Source organism: Bufo bufo, chromosome 2 (assembly GCF_905171765.1).
Source record: "Bufo bufo chromosome 2, aBufBuf1.1, whole genome shotgun sequence".
In the NCBI taxonomy this organism is placed as follows: Eukaryota; Metazoa; Chordata; class Amphibia; order Anura; family Bufonidae; genus Bufo; species Bufo bufo.
Genome location: NC_053390.1, coordinates 647,197,009 through 647,212,626, shown reverse-complemented (window position 1 = coordinate 647,212,626; position 15,618 = coordinate 647,197,009).

Genomic DNA, 15,618 nt, shown 5'->3' with positions numbered 1-15,618 from the left:
CCCTTACCCAATGCGTTTTGCCGGTTGGCTTCGTCAGGGGAAAGTGAGGGAAAGAGGGTTGGTTGTCATGATTATATAGGCAGATAGTTATCAGTAACCAAGATCACCTGTATACCGTATCCCACATCGTGTCCTCCAGCATTAGCGGGACTAAATTATACCTCCGTCACCGCGAAGTGCTACTGGTGCTCCCAGAGATCAAAGGATGAACTTTGATCTCTGGGAGCACCAGTAGCACTTCGCGGTGACGGCACACGCACAGAAGATCCTAGACGCCGAATCTGTAGTCTGCTCCCTCGCACCACACAGCTACCGGCCGGAGCAGTGTGAATGCTGGTAGGTGAGCAGTGAAGATTTGCCTCTCCTCACACTTCCCTACACACAGGAACGGGAACTGTGTAAGCATCCAAAGAACCTAGATTGTTTCTCCAGCCCACATCTAAAGAAAAGGTAACTACCATCGCGGTGATTATTTCATTGCATCGTCAATTGATACTCATTTTCTATTATAGCGGAATATTCATCTAGCCACGGTATTTAATTTGTTATATTTCTACCTACCAGCGCCAGTATACGTTTATACCGTAAGGTAACCAACAATCAATCAGAATAAAAAATATACATGTATGTGTAATATATATATAAGATAAGATGTACACCAAATCTCCCTAATTCGCAGTCTCAGTATCATAGGTTCAAGAAAGGTCCTCTGACTCAATATCAAGTTCACAAGCGGATATCACCTATATACTTAATTTGTGTATCCTCCCTTAGGAAGGCTGGGCTATTTGCTAATCCAAAAAAATGTGCGATAGAGTTAGAGGAGACTAAATACCTGGGGTATGTCATTGGGTGCGGAGTGATAAAACTCCAAGTAAACAAAATAGAGGTGATAAGAAATTGGCCCCGACCTGCCACCACTAAACCAGTAAAGTAATTCCTAGGAATTATAGGCTATTACATGAGATTTATTCCCCACTTTGCTACTGTAGCCGCGCCATTGACACTGTTATTGAAGGGACGCAAGTCAGTGATGGTTCAATGGAATGACCGAGGGGAAGAGGCTTTCTCCGCTTTGAAGTCCGCCCTGTGTGGGTTCCCGGTTTTGGTGACAGCCGACTTCAAGCGGGAATTCATAGTGCAGACAGGCGCCTCCGAAATAGGCCTCGGTGCTGTCTGTCTCAGGAAGTCAACGGGGAGGAGCATCCCGTTGTCTTTTTAAGCCGCAAGCTCACCCCAGCCGAGACTAGGTACAGTATAGTGGAGAGAGAGTGCCTTGCTATCAAGTGGGCATTTGAGTCTCTCCGCTATTATTTGTTGGGGAGAAGATTCCGCCTGGTGACTGACCACTCCCCATTCAAATGGATGAGCCAGGCCAAAAAGAGAAATGCCCGAGTAGCCAGGTGGTTCCTGTCCTTACAGAACTTTAAGTTCTCAGTGGAACACGGGGCAGGCCACTTGTAGGGAAACACGGATGCCCTGTCCCGAGTGCACTGTCTGGCGTGTGTTTACCCCCTAAGGGTTAAACAAAGGGGGGAGATATTTAAGAAGGTACAAGGAATCATCGTAGATGATAGCTATGTGTCACTGAGGTTTCTGGCCTCAGTGGAGTAAGAGCCAGTTTTCTGTGTCAGCAGCAGTTGCTGTTTGACACATTGCTATATAGTATGGCTGTAAATAGCTGATCCGGGATGGCTCTTACTGGGAGTAGTCAAAGTGCTGGGTGGGTGACTACTCCCCACGGTCCAGGACGGGTTTCGACAGGCCTATAAAAACCAGCCAGCACTGCCAGGTGTGGTGGATTACTCCTCTCTGACACTGGAGCTGTGTGTGTGCTGGGATCTTAAGCTTGTGCCGTGCTGGAGGGCTGAGATCCGGGAGTAGGGTAAACGGACCCCCTAAAAGCCTTCTATGGACTGCTGGAGGCAGGACTGCAAACAAGGTGATTGTTGCTATGTGGACTTTCCATTGTGTGTGAACTAACACCAAGACTGCAAAGTGGCGTTCTGTTTTTGCTTTATGTGTGAATGAACACAGAAGTTTGATTTAAGAACTGGTAATTTGCCTCTGTACTGCGCCCGCACGCCCTGTCTACCAGGGCGAATCCCTACAGTATATTTATACATTGCACAACATACAGTATTAACAATAAAAGTAGAAATAAAAAGAGAAATAAAAGAGAAATAAATTGTGCTCTATTTCCTCCATGCATTCTAGAAAAATCTGAATTCATTTTTTCCTGTCTTGTAAATTGTTTTATATAAATCAGCCCAGTATAACAGCTCTCCATATGTTTAAATGTCACACAGGAAATCTGCAAATAATTATAACTGCATCACGTGCGAACGTTACATTTGTTATGTGCTGACCTGAGACGTGATTAAAAGTGCTGCAACTTTCTTTGTTGACAGAATTCCATATGCTGTGTACAAATATACCTTGCAGGGGCTTTCTAGGTAATTTGAGAATTTGGTCTTTACATCTGGTTCGCACACCGCCATATGTTAATATAATAGTCCTAGCCCTTCGGAGTAAACATCATTTGGCCTACTACTTGCAATGACAACATAATAAGAGATTGCACAATCTGGTACATACTAGTGTACGTATATAAGGGGGTATGAGGCACCACCATAACACGTCACTTGAATTTACTGTAATAAGATCTCACTTTCCACTTATTCATTTTAATAAAGTTCTAATGTAATTTTTTAAAGAGGACCTTTCACTAGAATAAAACATCTAAACTAACTATACAGACATGGAGAGCGGCGCCCAGGGATCCCCCTGCACTTACTGTTATACCTGGGCGCCGCTCCGTTCTCCCGGTATAGGCTCCGGTATCTTCATAGTTAGGCTCCACCCAGGGGAACCTGTCGGCGTCTCATTCTCCCATGGCCAATCGCAGAGCTCAGCTCATAGCCTGAGAGGCTTTTTTTTCTCTCAGGCTATGAGCTGAGCGCTGCGATTGGCCAGCGCTACAGCATAGGACAAAGAGACGCCGGCAGGTTCCCCTGGGTGGAGCCTAACTATGAAGATACCGGAGGCTATAATGGGAGAACGGAGCGGCGCCCGGGGATAACAGTAAGTGCAGGGAGATCCCTGGGCGCCGCTCTCCATGTCTGTATAGTTAGTTTAGATGTTTTATTCTAGTGAAAGGTCCTCTTTAAGGTAGAGAATCTGAACACGGTTTTCTTAGAAAACTCCTGTATGACTATAACCTGAATAGTGCCACTTGAAGCACATTTTTTTTTTTTTTATTATTCAACAACTTTATTAGTATACAAAGGAGTAAAATTTCACAAATCAGACAGTTAATTAATTTAATATAATTAGCTTACTCCATTTTCTCCCCCCAACCCCACCTCCCACCTGCGATGTGTCCCCTGTCCTCCTTCCCCCTCCCCCCTCCAAAGGGAATAGGGGGAAGGGAAGAGAGGAGAGTAAGAGGAGAGAAAAGATAAGAAAAAAAAAAAAAAGAAGGAAAAAAAAAGGGGTAACACATAGCTAAATTCAGCATAAAAGCCTATCATAACTTCCAGCCTTCCCATATCTTATTCCATTTTTCTGATCCACCTCTATGCTTGTACAGGATCCGTTCATAGTTTTTGATCTTATTAACCAGGTTTATCCAGTTATTTACTTGTAAAGTATGGCGTGCAAACCAACTTCGACTAATCAACAATCTAGCCAATAGTAGTATTCTACCCAGTAGAATCTTTTGGTATTTATGGATAGTTATTGTGGACAAGTCGTTCAGTAGGAACAATTGTGGATCAAGAGATATACATATTTTAAGTTTGTGGGTAAAGGCTGGGCAGAGCCATATCATATGAAGATAGTCCGCTCCTTCATTATCACAGCGAGGGCACTTGGAGGTATCTCTTAATCCACACTTGTTTAACCAAGTGGGAGTAACATAAAGTCTATGGTAAATGTTAAACTGTGTTAAAACGTGATTAAAATTGTGAGAAAGTACATCTGGATCCCCCAACCCCACCAGCTTTATATTTGGACAGTCCATCTCCCAGGCCCTTTGTCCTGGTGATTGTGTCTCGGAAAAACGTGACTTAATTAGTAATTTATATATATTTGAAATCTTCCTTCCTAGTGATATCTTCCCTAACCATTCATTTAGTGGTGACAAAGTATCTATTTCCAATAGTGATTTATCGTGCAAACTAGAAAGTGCCGAGCGAAGCTGAAAGTACCTAAACCATGAGAGGTTCTGTACACTGTGATAGTTCCGCAAACGTCTTAATTTCTTTATTCTTAACAACCTGAGACACATATACAATCCCATTCTTTTGCCAGAATTGATCGGTTGCTATCCCATCTAAATCTGTAGGTGCTTATTCTGCCAAAGAGGCGTGAATCTAAGTGATCCTTTTACCCCCAACCATCCTCTAGTGATAGCCCAGATTTTCAGAAGTAATTTTCTAGTCTCTTTGTATCCCCACTCTTTATTAGTCATTTGCCCGGATTCCAGCAGCGTAAATATATTATTGTACGTGGAGGCTCTTACTAGACTACTCAAAGATGTACTGTTTGCCCATTCATTACACATCCATAACTGAGCTGCCATAAAATAGCCTTTGAAGTATGGGAGGTTTAGGCCCCCACACTCCAGAGGCTTATATAGATATTCTAGTTTGAGTCTCACTCGTTTTCTTCCCCAGACCAAATCATTAATTATTCTTTCCAGAAGTTTGAAATATTTGTCCTATATCCAAATAGGTATATTTCTAAGGACATAGAGAAATTGAGGCAGAATTACCATCTTAACCAGCGAGACTCGATCAGCTCTAGATAAAGGGAGTCTCAACCAGATCCCTATTTTTGCCCTGGTTTTAGTTATCAGTGGAATCAGATTGAGTTCTGCGAGGTTTTCTACCTTAGGGGATATCGTCATGCCCAGATATTGGAAGGTGTCGACAACATCTAACTGAGTTAGAAGGGACTCCTTTTGCGGCAAGGGATCTATTGGCATCAGAGTTGTCTTTAACCAATTTATATCTAGGCCTGATACCTCACCGAATAATTTGACCAAACAAATGATTCTTGGAACATTTTTTTCTGTATCATCTATGAAAAAAAGGACATCGTCCGCATATAAGGAAATACGATCTTCCTCTCTTAGTGTACCAAACCCTTTGATTTGGGCATCTTGCCTAATGGCCAATGCCAGGGGCTCAATATAAATATCGAATAGGAGGGGAGATAATGGGCAGCCCTGACGGGTACCTCTCTTTAGATCAAAACTAGTAGTAAGATTCCCATTAAGACACAACTTAGCTGTAGGGTATCTATAGAGGGACTTAATAATATTTATAAATCTCTCCCCAAAGCCCATCCTGGCCAACACCTTCCAGAGGAATCGCCTACTACTTGCAATGACAACATAATAAGAGATTGCACAATCTGGTACATACTAGTGTACGTATATAAGGGGGTATGAGGCACCACCATAACACGTCACTTGAATTTACTGTTATAAGATCTCACTTTCCACTTATTCATTTTAATAAAGTTCTAATGTAATTTTTTAAGGTAGAGAATCTGAACACGCTTTTCTTAGAAAACTCCTGTATGACTATAACCTGAATAGTGCCACTTGAAGCACATTTACTACTGAGATTGTTCATTAAACTGTGGGTTATTTCTGGCACATAATGTTGCATGACGTTTTATACCTATTTTATAAAGCAAAATGCAACAAAAATAATCCACTGTGCCTAGTTTGACAAGGTGGTGTGACTTAAAGCAGCAGCTCAAGAGCAGAGACTTTGCTTCTGCGACTAGGACAGTGGCTATTTATGCACCGCTACCTGTAATACTCCAGCCCTGTCAATCAAGCAGCAGGTAGAACATTCTCAGCTTCAGGAACATGTTGTCACAGGTGCAGAATCCTGCTTGATGAGACAAATCAATTCTTGTGAATCGATTCACTCATCTCTTCTTAGGAAGCATATTGATGGTCCTATAAAGGTACCAAAGAAGAAAGGAAAAACATGCAATATAATGGATGGACTCCTTTAAAAAAAACAACTTTATTGGGTCACTTAAAAGCACATTATAATGCAATAAGTGTTATTGACCCTGAGATAAACAGACTTCGGCCACAGCCACAGGATGTATAGGTAAAGAACAATGGGCAAAAAAGTAGTAGGTCAACTGATATTCCAAAAAGACAACATTATGTCCTGGTAAAAAATTAAGTTTACAAGTCAACAGTGGGTTATTACCACAAGATAAACCCGATGGGAGTGCCAACATCTGTAAAATTGTACAGGTACATATTAAGAGCTATTGATGTCTGGATCCTCTTAGTTAGTGTCCATGCTCCTATATATGGATATATGGATCCACTTCAATAACATAGCTTTCATCTGCAGGGGCAGGTCCTTCATTAATGAGGAAACCAAGGAACAGGTCAATTCCAAAAACATATAGTATTGAGAAGCCAACAAGTCTATTCAACGGTGAAAAGAAACTGTATGGCGCAGGTCTATCTTAGTAGAATAAGGGCCCGCTAGTTACATTAATAAGTTCCCTCAGGGTACAGTAAATTGAATCTGTTAAAGGGATTCCAATGGCAATGGTGCTCTATAAGGCAGGACCTAAACTTATAATGTCAGTAATGAGTGGCCCCTCCTTTCTAGTTCTTTTCCTTCTTTGAATTATTTTCTTTTATCTTTTTTCCTTTTCTATTTCTTTTCCCTTTAATTTGTTGTAAAAAGGCCTCTCCAACAAATTTCATAGCACTTCCCATCATATATAGGTGAAGAATAAGTGGTAGCCCTCCTAGAGTGCCTAATGGAAGCTGCTATCACTAGCCAGTGAGTGGTATACCATCTATAAAAAAGAAAATATAAAATGTGAAAACCCAAAGCCAAAACAATTAATATATAACTTGTAATACAAAGATATGTGATGATATTGTGCATTTAAGCCTATGTAAGTACATTTTGGCCTATGATAAAGAGATGTGAGAAAAGAGGGGGAAGAAAAAAGGAAAGGGGGGAGAGAAAGTAGGAGGAGAGAGTGGAGGGAAGAACTGTGACGTGAATGAAAAACTAACCTAGGTGAAACGTGTATAATAAATAAAAATAAGTGTACCAATGTGAAAACGTGCATGTGTGGGGAAAGGATGGGGGAGGGAAGAAAGGGAAGGAGGGGAAGGGAAGTGAATGAAGAAAATAAGTGAATGGAAAGGTGTCTGAATATGTATTATGTGCTATGAGAAGGGGGGTGTACCATGTGTAAAGACTAAATGTGAATCTAAGCAAATAGAGTAGAGGTGCATAGCTAGCAAGTAGAGGAGCATAGCTAGTGCGGATGATGATTCCCCAGTACAGGCCTGTTATAATAGTCTCAAGGGTGAGGGATAAGAAGGGAATAGCACTTTGCCATAAGTCATCTGTAAAATAGAGAATAAAATAGCAGTATAAGAGGAGATAATCAATAAGCAAGGGAAACATAATTATACACATAGGAAGCTGGTGTAAGTCAATTCCCCATTGAGGCCAGAAGGACTTAATGAATTGAGTTGGTAGATCCATTTGGATTCCCGTTGTAAGAGTCTATGGCTCGTATCTCCTCCATGAATATTAGAGAAGATTTTACCAAGTCCATATACCCATAATCCATTGGTACGGGCATTGTGGTATTTAAAAAAAATGTGAATCTACTGGTGTAAGCTCTTTCTCCTGATTCAGATCACGTTAGGCTGTTTAAATAGTTGAAACATATTTTTGTATCATTTTTCTCAATTCCTGTGAGGTTTGACACACATACGCCTTATGACATGGAGACATGAGGGCATAAATGACATTGACAGTTTTTGCAATTAATATGATGCCTCAAAGGGTACTCCGTTCCATGTATAGGATTAATGAATGAACGAGTAAGGTAAGCGGTGTACAAGTCACGCAATATCCACCTGGAAATGAGCCCTGAAATCGCACCCCTCTTCCAATTCTAGTTGTAGGTCAAGAAAAGTGACTCTTGGTAAACTTGCTACTCAGATTAGGTGCCCTTTTTGCTGTCAGTAAAGGTTGTGATAGTAATATTGTTGCAATACCTCAAGATATTCCAGTGGTTGTTTAACGTCCGATAAAGATCTGACCACTGGTTATTGTATTTGGTAATTAATCGTGGTCGTTCATCCCTTGGCAGAGTCTTGGGTGCCTGAAGTTGTTGACAATAACTCTTCTGTGTTCTAGAGAAAGCTCTGGAAATTACTCTGCATGGGTAAGCCTGATTCTTAAACCATTGAGTCATTTTATAGGACTTTGCCCTGAATACATCATCACAAGTACAATTGCTTCTGACACGTAGAAAATGTCTGACTGGTATCCCTGTCCTCAAATGTTGTGGGTGAAAGCTTGTAAAATGCTATAAACTATTTGTTGCCGTGGATTTTCTGTACAAGGATGTGTGACCATTCCCCTACAGAAGCCGATTTAATGTCCAGGAAATCAACCTCCATTGATGAGGTAGACTGTGAAAGAAAAATATTGAATTGGTTGGAGTTCAATGAAGCAATACACTCACAACATTCATCACAAGACCCCATGCAAAAGAGCAGAATATTGTCAATATATGCAGAAATAGTGGGATGTATAAACAAATTGCTCCTCTCACCAACCTAAAAAAAAGGTTGGCATAGGAGGGCACACAGCAAGCCTCCATCGCTGTGCCAGACACTTGCTTGTAAAACTTTTGGTCAAAAGTAAAATAGTTGTGCTGTAGCACAAAATCCAATAGCTCAATAATGAAGGAGTCATACATCAGCTCCAAGTTTGATTATTGATCTAGAAAATATGCCTCCTTGTTGATCCAGATGAAATATTTGAGTACAGTGACTCCTTATCACAAGTAACCATAAAGGTACCTGTTAGAAAGGATGCTGCATCCAACTGTGGTATGAGATGAGCCAAATCATGAGTATACCATGGTAACTTGGTCACGAAGGATTGTACGAAAAAATCAATATAGGTACAGGCCTTTTCACAAAGACCACTGATGCCCGCTTCTATTGACCTACCTAGAGAATTGTTAATGAACTTATGGACCTTTGGTAGCATGCAAAAGTGATATTAACTTCCTGTTTGTGGCACATTAGTATATGTGAGGGGGGAAACTTTTCAAGATGATACGAGATGTGCAGCACCTGAAACTACAGATACTGTAAGCCTGTGCTAGCATTATTCCTGCGGTGTTGCTATCAATGTGTGAAGAGTGGGAGAAGAGGGTTGCATTGACAATCCAACACAATGGGCAGCACATTGAACACATTTTATAAGTGGTCAGAAACTTGTAAATAACTCATGAAAGAATAAAGTTACATTAAAACCAAGCACACCATTGTTTTTCTTGTAAAATTCCCAATAAGTCTGATGTGTCACATGACCCTCTTCCTATTGAAAAAACAAAAGTTGGATTCAAAATGTCCGACTTCAAAATGGCCACCATGGTCACCACCCATCTTGAAAAGTTTCCCCCTCACATATACTAATGTGCCACAAACAGGAAGTTAATATCACCAACCATTCCTTATTTTATTAAGGTGTATCCATATAAATGGCCCACCCTGTAGTTGTGGTGAATAGGAGATAGTGCACATCTCCCTCACCCTGGCAGCAACTAAGTCGTCAACTCTTTGGGGTGGAAACAAAGTGTTTTAATTGTTTGTTATGGCTCACAGCTGTTTTATCAATATGTCGAATTAAAAGTGAAGTTTTAATACACACTTTACACTTGGGTCAAGATAGGACTAGGCCATTCTTGGCATTAATATATACACTGCGTGCAGAATTATTAGGCAAATGAGTATTTTGACCACATCATCCTCTTTATGCATGTTGTCTTACTCCAAGCTGTATAGGCTCGAAAGCCTACTACCAATTAAGCATATTAGGTGATGTGCATCTCTGTAATGAGAAGGGGTGTGGTCTAATGACATCAACACCCTATATCAGGTGTGCATAATTATTAGGCAACTTCCTTTCCTTTGGCAAAATGGGTCAAAAGAAGGACTTGACAGGCTCAGAAAAGTCAAAAATAGTGAGATATCTTGCAGAGGGATGCAGCACTCTTAAAATTGCAAAGCTTCTGAAGCGTGATCATCGAACAATCAAGCGTTTCATTCAAAATAGTCAACAGGGTCGCAAGAAGCGTGTGGAAAAACCAAGGCGCAAAATAACTGCCCATGAACTGAGAAAAGTCAAGCGTGCAGCTGCCAAGATGCCACTTGCCACCAGTTTGGCCATATTTCAGAGCTGCAACATCACTGGAGTGCCCAAAAGCACAAGGTGTGCAATACTCAGAGACATGGCCAAGGTAAGAAAGGCTGAAAAACGACCACCACTGAACAAGACACACAAGCTGAAACATCAAGACTGGGCCAAGAAATATCTCAAGACTGATTTTTCTAAGGTTTTATGGACTGATGAAATGAGAGTGAGTCTTGATGGGCCAGATGGATGGGCCCGTGGCTGGATTGGTAAAGGGCAGAGAGCTCCAGTCCGACTCAGACGCCAGCAAGGTGGAGGTGGAGTACTGGTTTGGGCTGGTATCATCAAAGATGAGCTTGTGGGGCCTTTTGGGTTGAGGATGGAGTCAAGCTCAACTCCCAGTCCTACTGCCAGTTTCTGGAAGACACCTTCTTCAAGCAGTGGTACAGGAAGAAGTCTGCATCCTTCAAGAAAAACATGATTTTCATGCAGGACAATGCTCCATCACACGCGTCCAAGTACTCCACAGCGTGGCTGGCAAGAAAGGGTATAAAAGAAGAAAATCTAATGACATGGCCTCCTTGTTCACCTGATCTGAACCCCATTGAGAACCTGTGGTCCATCAGCAAATGTGAGATTTACAAGGAGGGAAAACAGTACACCTCTCTGAACAGTGTCTGGGAGGCTGTGGTTGCTGCTGCACGCAATGTTGATGGTGAACAGATCAAAACACTGACAGAATCCATGGATGGCAGGCTTTTGAGTGTCCTTGCAAAGAAAGGTGGCTATATTGGTCACTGATTAGTTTTTGTTTTGTTTTTGAATGTCAGAAATGTATATTTGTGAATGTCGAGATGTTATATTGGTTTCACTGGTAAAAATAAATAATTGAAATGGGTATATATTTGTTTTTTGTTAAGTTGCCTAATAATTATGCACAGTAATAGTCACCTGCACACACAGATATCCCCCTAAAATAGCTAAAACTAAAAACAAACTAAGAACTACTTCCAAAAATATTCAGCTTTGATATTAATAAGTTTTTTTGGGTTCATTGAGAACATGGTTGTTGTTCAATAATAAAATTAATCCTCAAAAATACAACTTGCCTAATAATTCTGCACTCCCTGTATGTGTATACAAATACCTTTACCCAGGTTAGGTCCCCTCCACCTTTTTTGTAAACAATATGATCAGAGTAAACATATAACTGTGAATAACTATCATGTCATATCAATATAAATCACATACAAGTACATCAGTGCAATTATACAGAAAGGTAAATCAATTGATAACCATGACAGGACAACAATGTGCAATTGCTATAAAGCTAAATCCCCCGGTGTATCGCTGCTCACAGTCTTATGCGGCTTCCTCAGGGGCAGTTAAGTACCTTATATATCTGTAAAGTAAATACAATTATTACCTAAACACGTGTGTGTTATGTCTCGTAGTCCGATGTGCAGTCAAAAAGACTGCACATGTCAGTGAGGTATATCTGAGCAGTGGAATGCATCTCGTGACACGCAAGCGTTTCCAGCTCCAACCTTTGTCGAAACCACACATGCACCCTGTGACTAAATATACTAATTAAGAATACAGAATAAATAGAAGCTCCATAAGCATGTGCCCAATGTTTATTAGACAAAAATGTAAAGCCTGTAATACTAATTGAGGGTAATAAAGCTCCATAAGAGGACTGCCGCAGTGATGTATAGCCAGGTCACGCAGAAGCACCACATATGTGCCCAATGTACAGTAGTAGCAGTTATAAAATAAAACAATCATTATGCACATGCACCAAGCAGCAAAAAAATAAAAGATAAGGTGAAGCCTATAATAATGCCACAGCATTTATAATTAGTCAATGTAGCCAAAGTATATAAGTCAATAAAAAGTGCATATATAGCCTTGAAATGGTTGGTATAAAAAAGTGTGTTTACGCAAAACGTCCTGGTTCCATCAAACCCATAACCCTGAAATATGAGGTAAGACGAAGCACAGTTCCATATACAGATAATGCAATAAGTGGTTGACCCTGAGATAAACATAAGTTCAAATAGTACTCAATAATATACCTATATCAGCCTAGCTGCACAGTTTTCTGTAGATGTAGATATATATACAGCCAGGTCCAAAGATATTGGGACATCAACACAATTGTAACATTTTTGGCTCTATACACCACCAAAATGGATTTGAAATGAAACGAACAAGATGTGCTTTACCTGCAGACTGTCAGCTCTAATTTGAGGATATTTACATCGAAATCAGGTGAACGGTGTAGAAATTACAACAGTTTGCATATGTGCCTCCCACTTGTTAAGGGACCAAAAGTAATGGGACAATGGCTTCTCAGCTGTTCCATGGCCAGGTGTGTGTTATTCCCTCATTATCCCAATTACAATGAGCAAATAAAAGGTCCAGAGTTCATTTCAAGTGTGCTGTTTGCATTTGGAATCTGTTGCTGTCAACTCTCAAGATGAGATCCAAAGAGCTGTCACTATCAGTGAAGCAAGCCATCTGTCACGGCCTATGGTGTACGCCGTGACACTGTGGCCACGCATGCTGTTGTCTGCGGCAACCTGTTGCCTTTTGCTTGTGTGTGCTATTCCCCTTTAAGTAGTGTCTCCCTGCTCAGTGTTGTGTGTGGGGTTAATTCACTGGTTGGAGCAAAGTGGTGAGTTGGGTGTGGTCTCAGGTCTCTTTATATACTCTGGTTTGGAGACTGAGATCAGTTTGGTTTGTCTGCTTTGCATGAGAGATGCTTGAGCTGTACTTGGATGAGATCTGAGGGCCATACAAGTTTGACATCAAGGTTATTAGCAATGTCATCTGCGATGTCATACTGAGTATTTCCTCCTTGTCTTCCTTACCCTCCTGGTGTGTCGTTTATGGTGTGGGTCTGAATTGGAGGTTTGTTGTACGTCTTGCTTGTGGTTGCATGTCTGAGATGTTGTTGGTGTTTGTCCCTGCATGTGTGCAAGACGTCCCCCTTTGTGTGTGTTACCTCCAAAAGGGGGTCCCATTGGTTTCCCAGAGGGGTGAACCTAAAGATATATGCAGCCTTGCCTGGAGCCACCTTGCATCGGTGTCCGCATGGGGGTCCAGGTTGTTTTGGTCTTTTCCATCTTTACTGCGGCAGGTAAGTGTTTGATGTTCTGTTGTTACACTGTGTTCTTACCTGCCGTGCATTGTCTTTCTCCCTGTCAGCTACTGGGCCGCTGGAGACGCCTTTCATCCGTGGTGATGGATGAATAGGAGGTCTCTGCCCTGTCACGATGTTGAGGGCGATGCAGGGATTCCTAGACTTGTAGGTTCGTGGGTATGAGCACCCTTACCATTGAAGGCGGCTCATACAACCAGGAGACTAGGGCTATTTTAGGGAAGCTTTAGGAGGTGACATCTCCCTTTTCACTGCCTATGGCCTAGCATTTGGTGACATTGTACGGTGGGGAGTTTCCCCCACTCCCTACCGTGACACCATCATAAGGCTGAAAAAAAAAAAAAAAACATCAGAGACATAGCAGAAACATTAGACGTGGCCAAAACAACTGTTTGGAACATTCTTAAAAAGAAGGAATGCACCGGTGAGCTCAGCAACACCAAAAGACCCGGAAGACCACGGAAAACAACTGTGGTGGATGACCGAATAATTCTTTCCCTGGTGAAGAAAACACCCTTCACAACAGTTGGCCAGATCAAGAACACTCTCCAGGAGGTAGGTGTATGTGTGTCAAAGTCAACAATTAAGAGAAGACTTCACCAGAGTGAATACAGAGGGTTCACCACAAGATGTAAACCATTGGTGAGCCTCAAAAACAGGAAGGCCAGATTAGAGTTTGCCAAACGACATCTAAAAAAGCCTTCACAGTTCTGGAACAACATTCTATGGACAGATAACACCAAGATCAACTTGTACCAGAGTGATGGGAAGAGAAGAGTATGGAGAAGGAAAGGAACTGCTCATGATCCAAAGCATACCACCTCATCAGTGAAGCATGGTGGTGGTAGTGTCATGGTGTGGGCATGTATGGCTGCCAATGGAACTGGTTCTCTTGTATTTATTGATGATGTGACTGCTGACAAAAGCAGCAGGATGAATTCTGAAGTGTGTCGGGCAATATTATCTGCTCATATTCAGCCAAATGCTTCAGAACTCATTGGACGGCGCTTCACAGTGCAGATGGACAATTAACCAAAGCATACTGCAAAAGCAACCAAAGAGTTTTTTAAGGGAAATATGGGGAATGTTATGCAATGGCCAAGTCAATCACCAGACCTGAATCTGATTGAGCACGCATATCACTTGCTGAAGACAAAACTGAAGGGAAAATGCCCCAAGAACAAGCAGGAACTGAAGACAGTTGCAGTAGAGACCTATCAGAGCATCACCAGAGATGAAACCCAGCATCTGGTGATGTCTATGCGTTCCAGACTTCAGGCTGTAATTGACGGCAAAGGATTTGCAACCAAGTATTAAAAAGTGAAAATTTGATTTATGATTACTATTCTGTCCCATTACTTTTGGTTCCTTAACAAGTGGGAGGCACATATGCAAACTGTTGTAATTCCTACACCGTTCACCTGATTTGGATGTAAATACCCTCAAATTAAAGCTGACAGTCTGCAGTTAAAGCACATCTTGTTTGTTTCATTTAAAATCCATTGTGGTGGTGTATAGAGCCAAAAAATTTTGAATTGGGTCGATGTCCCAATATTTATGGACCTGACTGTATATACAGTAAAAGGATAATAGCCACAATAAATAGCCATGAGTTCTCACGTGTTACAAGACTCCGGCCACAGCCACAGGACCCACCCACCACACACACACACACACACACACATGCAAGTATAGGTAAAAAAAAATGGGCAAACAAGTAGTTGTCAACTGATATTTCAAAAAGATAAAAATGAAGTTCACAAGTCAACAGTGGGTCATTATCACAAAATAAACCCGGTGGGAGTGCCAACATCTGTAAAATTGTCCCAGGTACATATTAAGAGCTATTGATGTCCAGATCGTCATAGATTGACCACAAGCGATAGACACGAGTGACACAGACACTGCACCAGAAGGGAGAGACGTAAATCCAAAAAAGTTTGGCCCGAAACACAGCTGACCAGCCTTGTCTAGCCAGCACTAGAAGAGCTACCACAGCTGTTAACCTTATCTCAACAACTGAAAGTTATCAATCTTTCTAATCATCAATTAACTGAGGTAGAACACTATGTCCTCAGTAAGGGACCTACTAGCTCACTAATGTGTTTTTTGGATAAGTTTGAAGTCACTAAGGACTTCTATTTATTTTGCAGAAGACTCATCTTGCAAATTTTACATTCACGACCTTCCACAAATCAGGCCATTTTGAAGTCG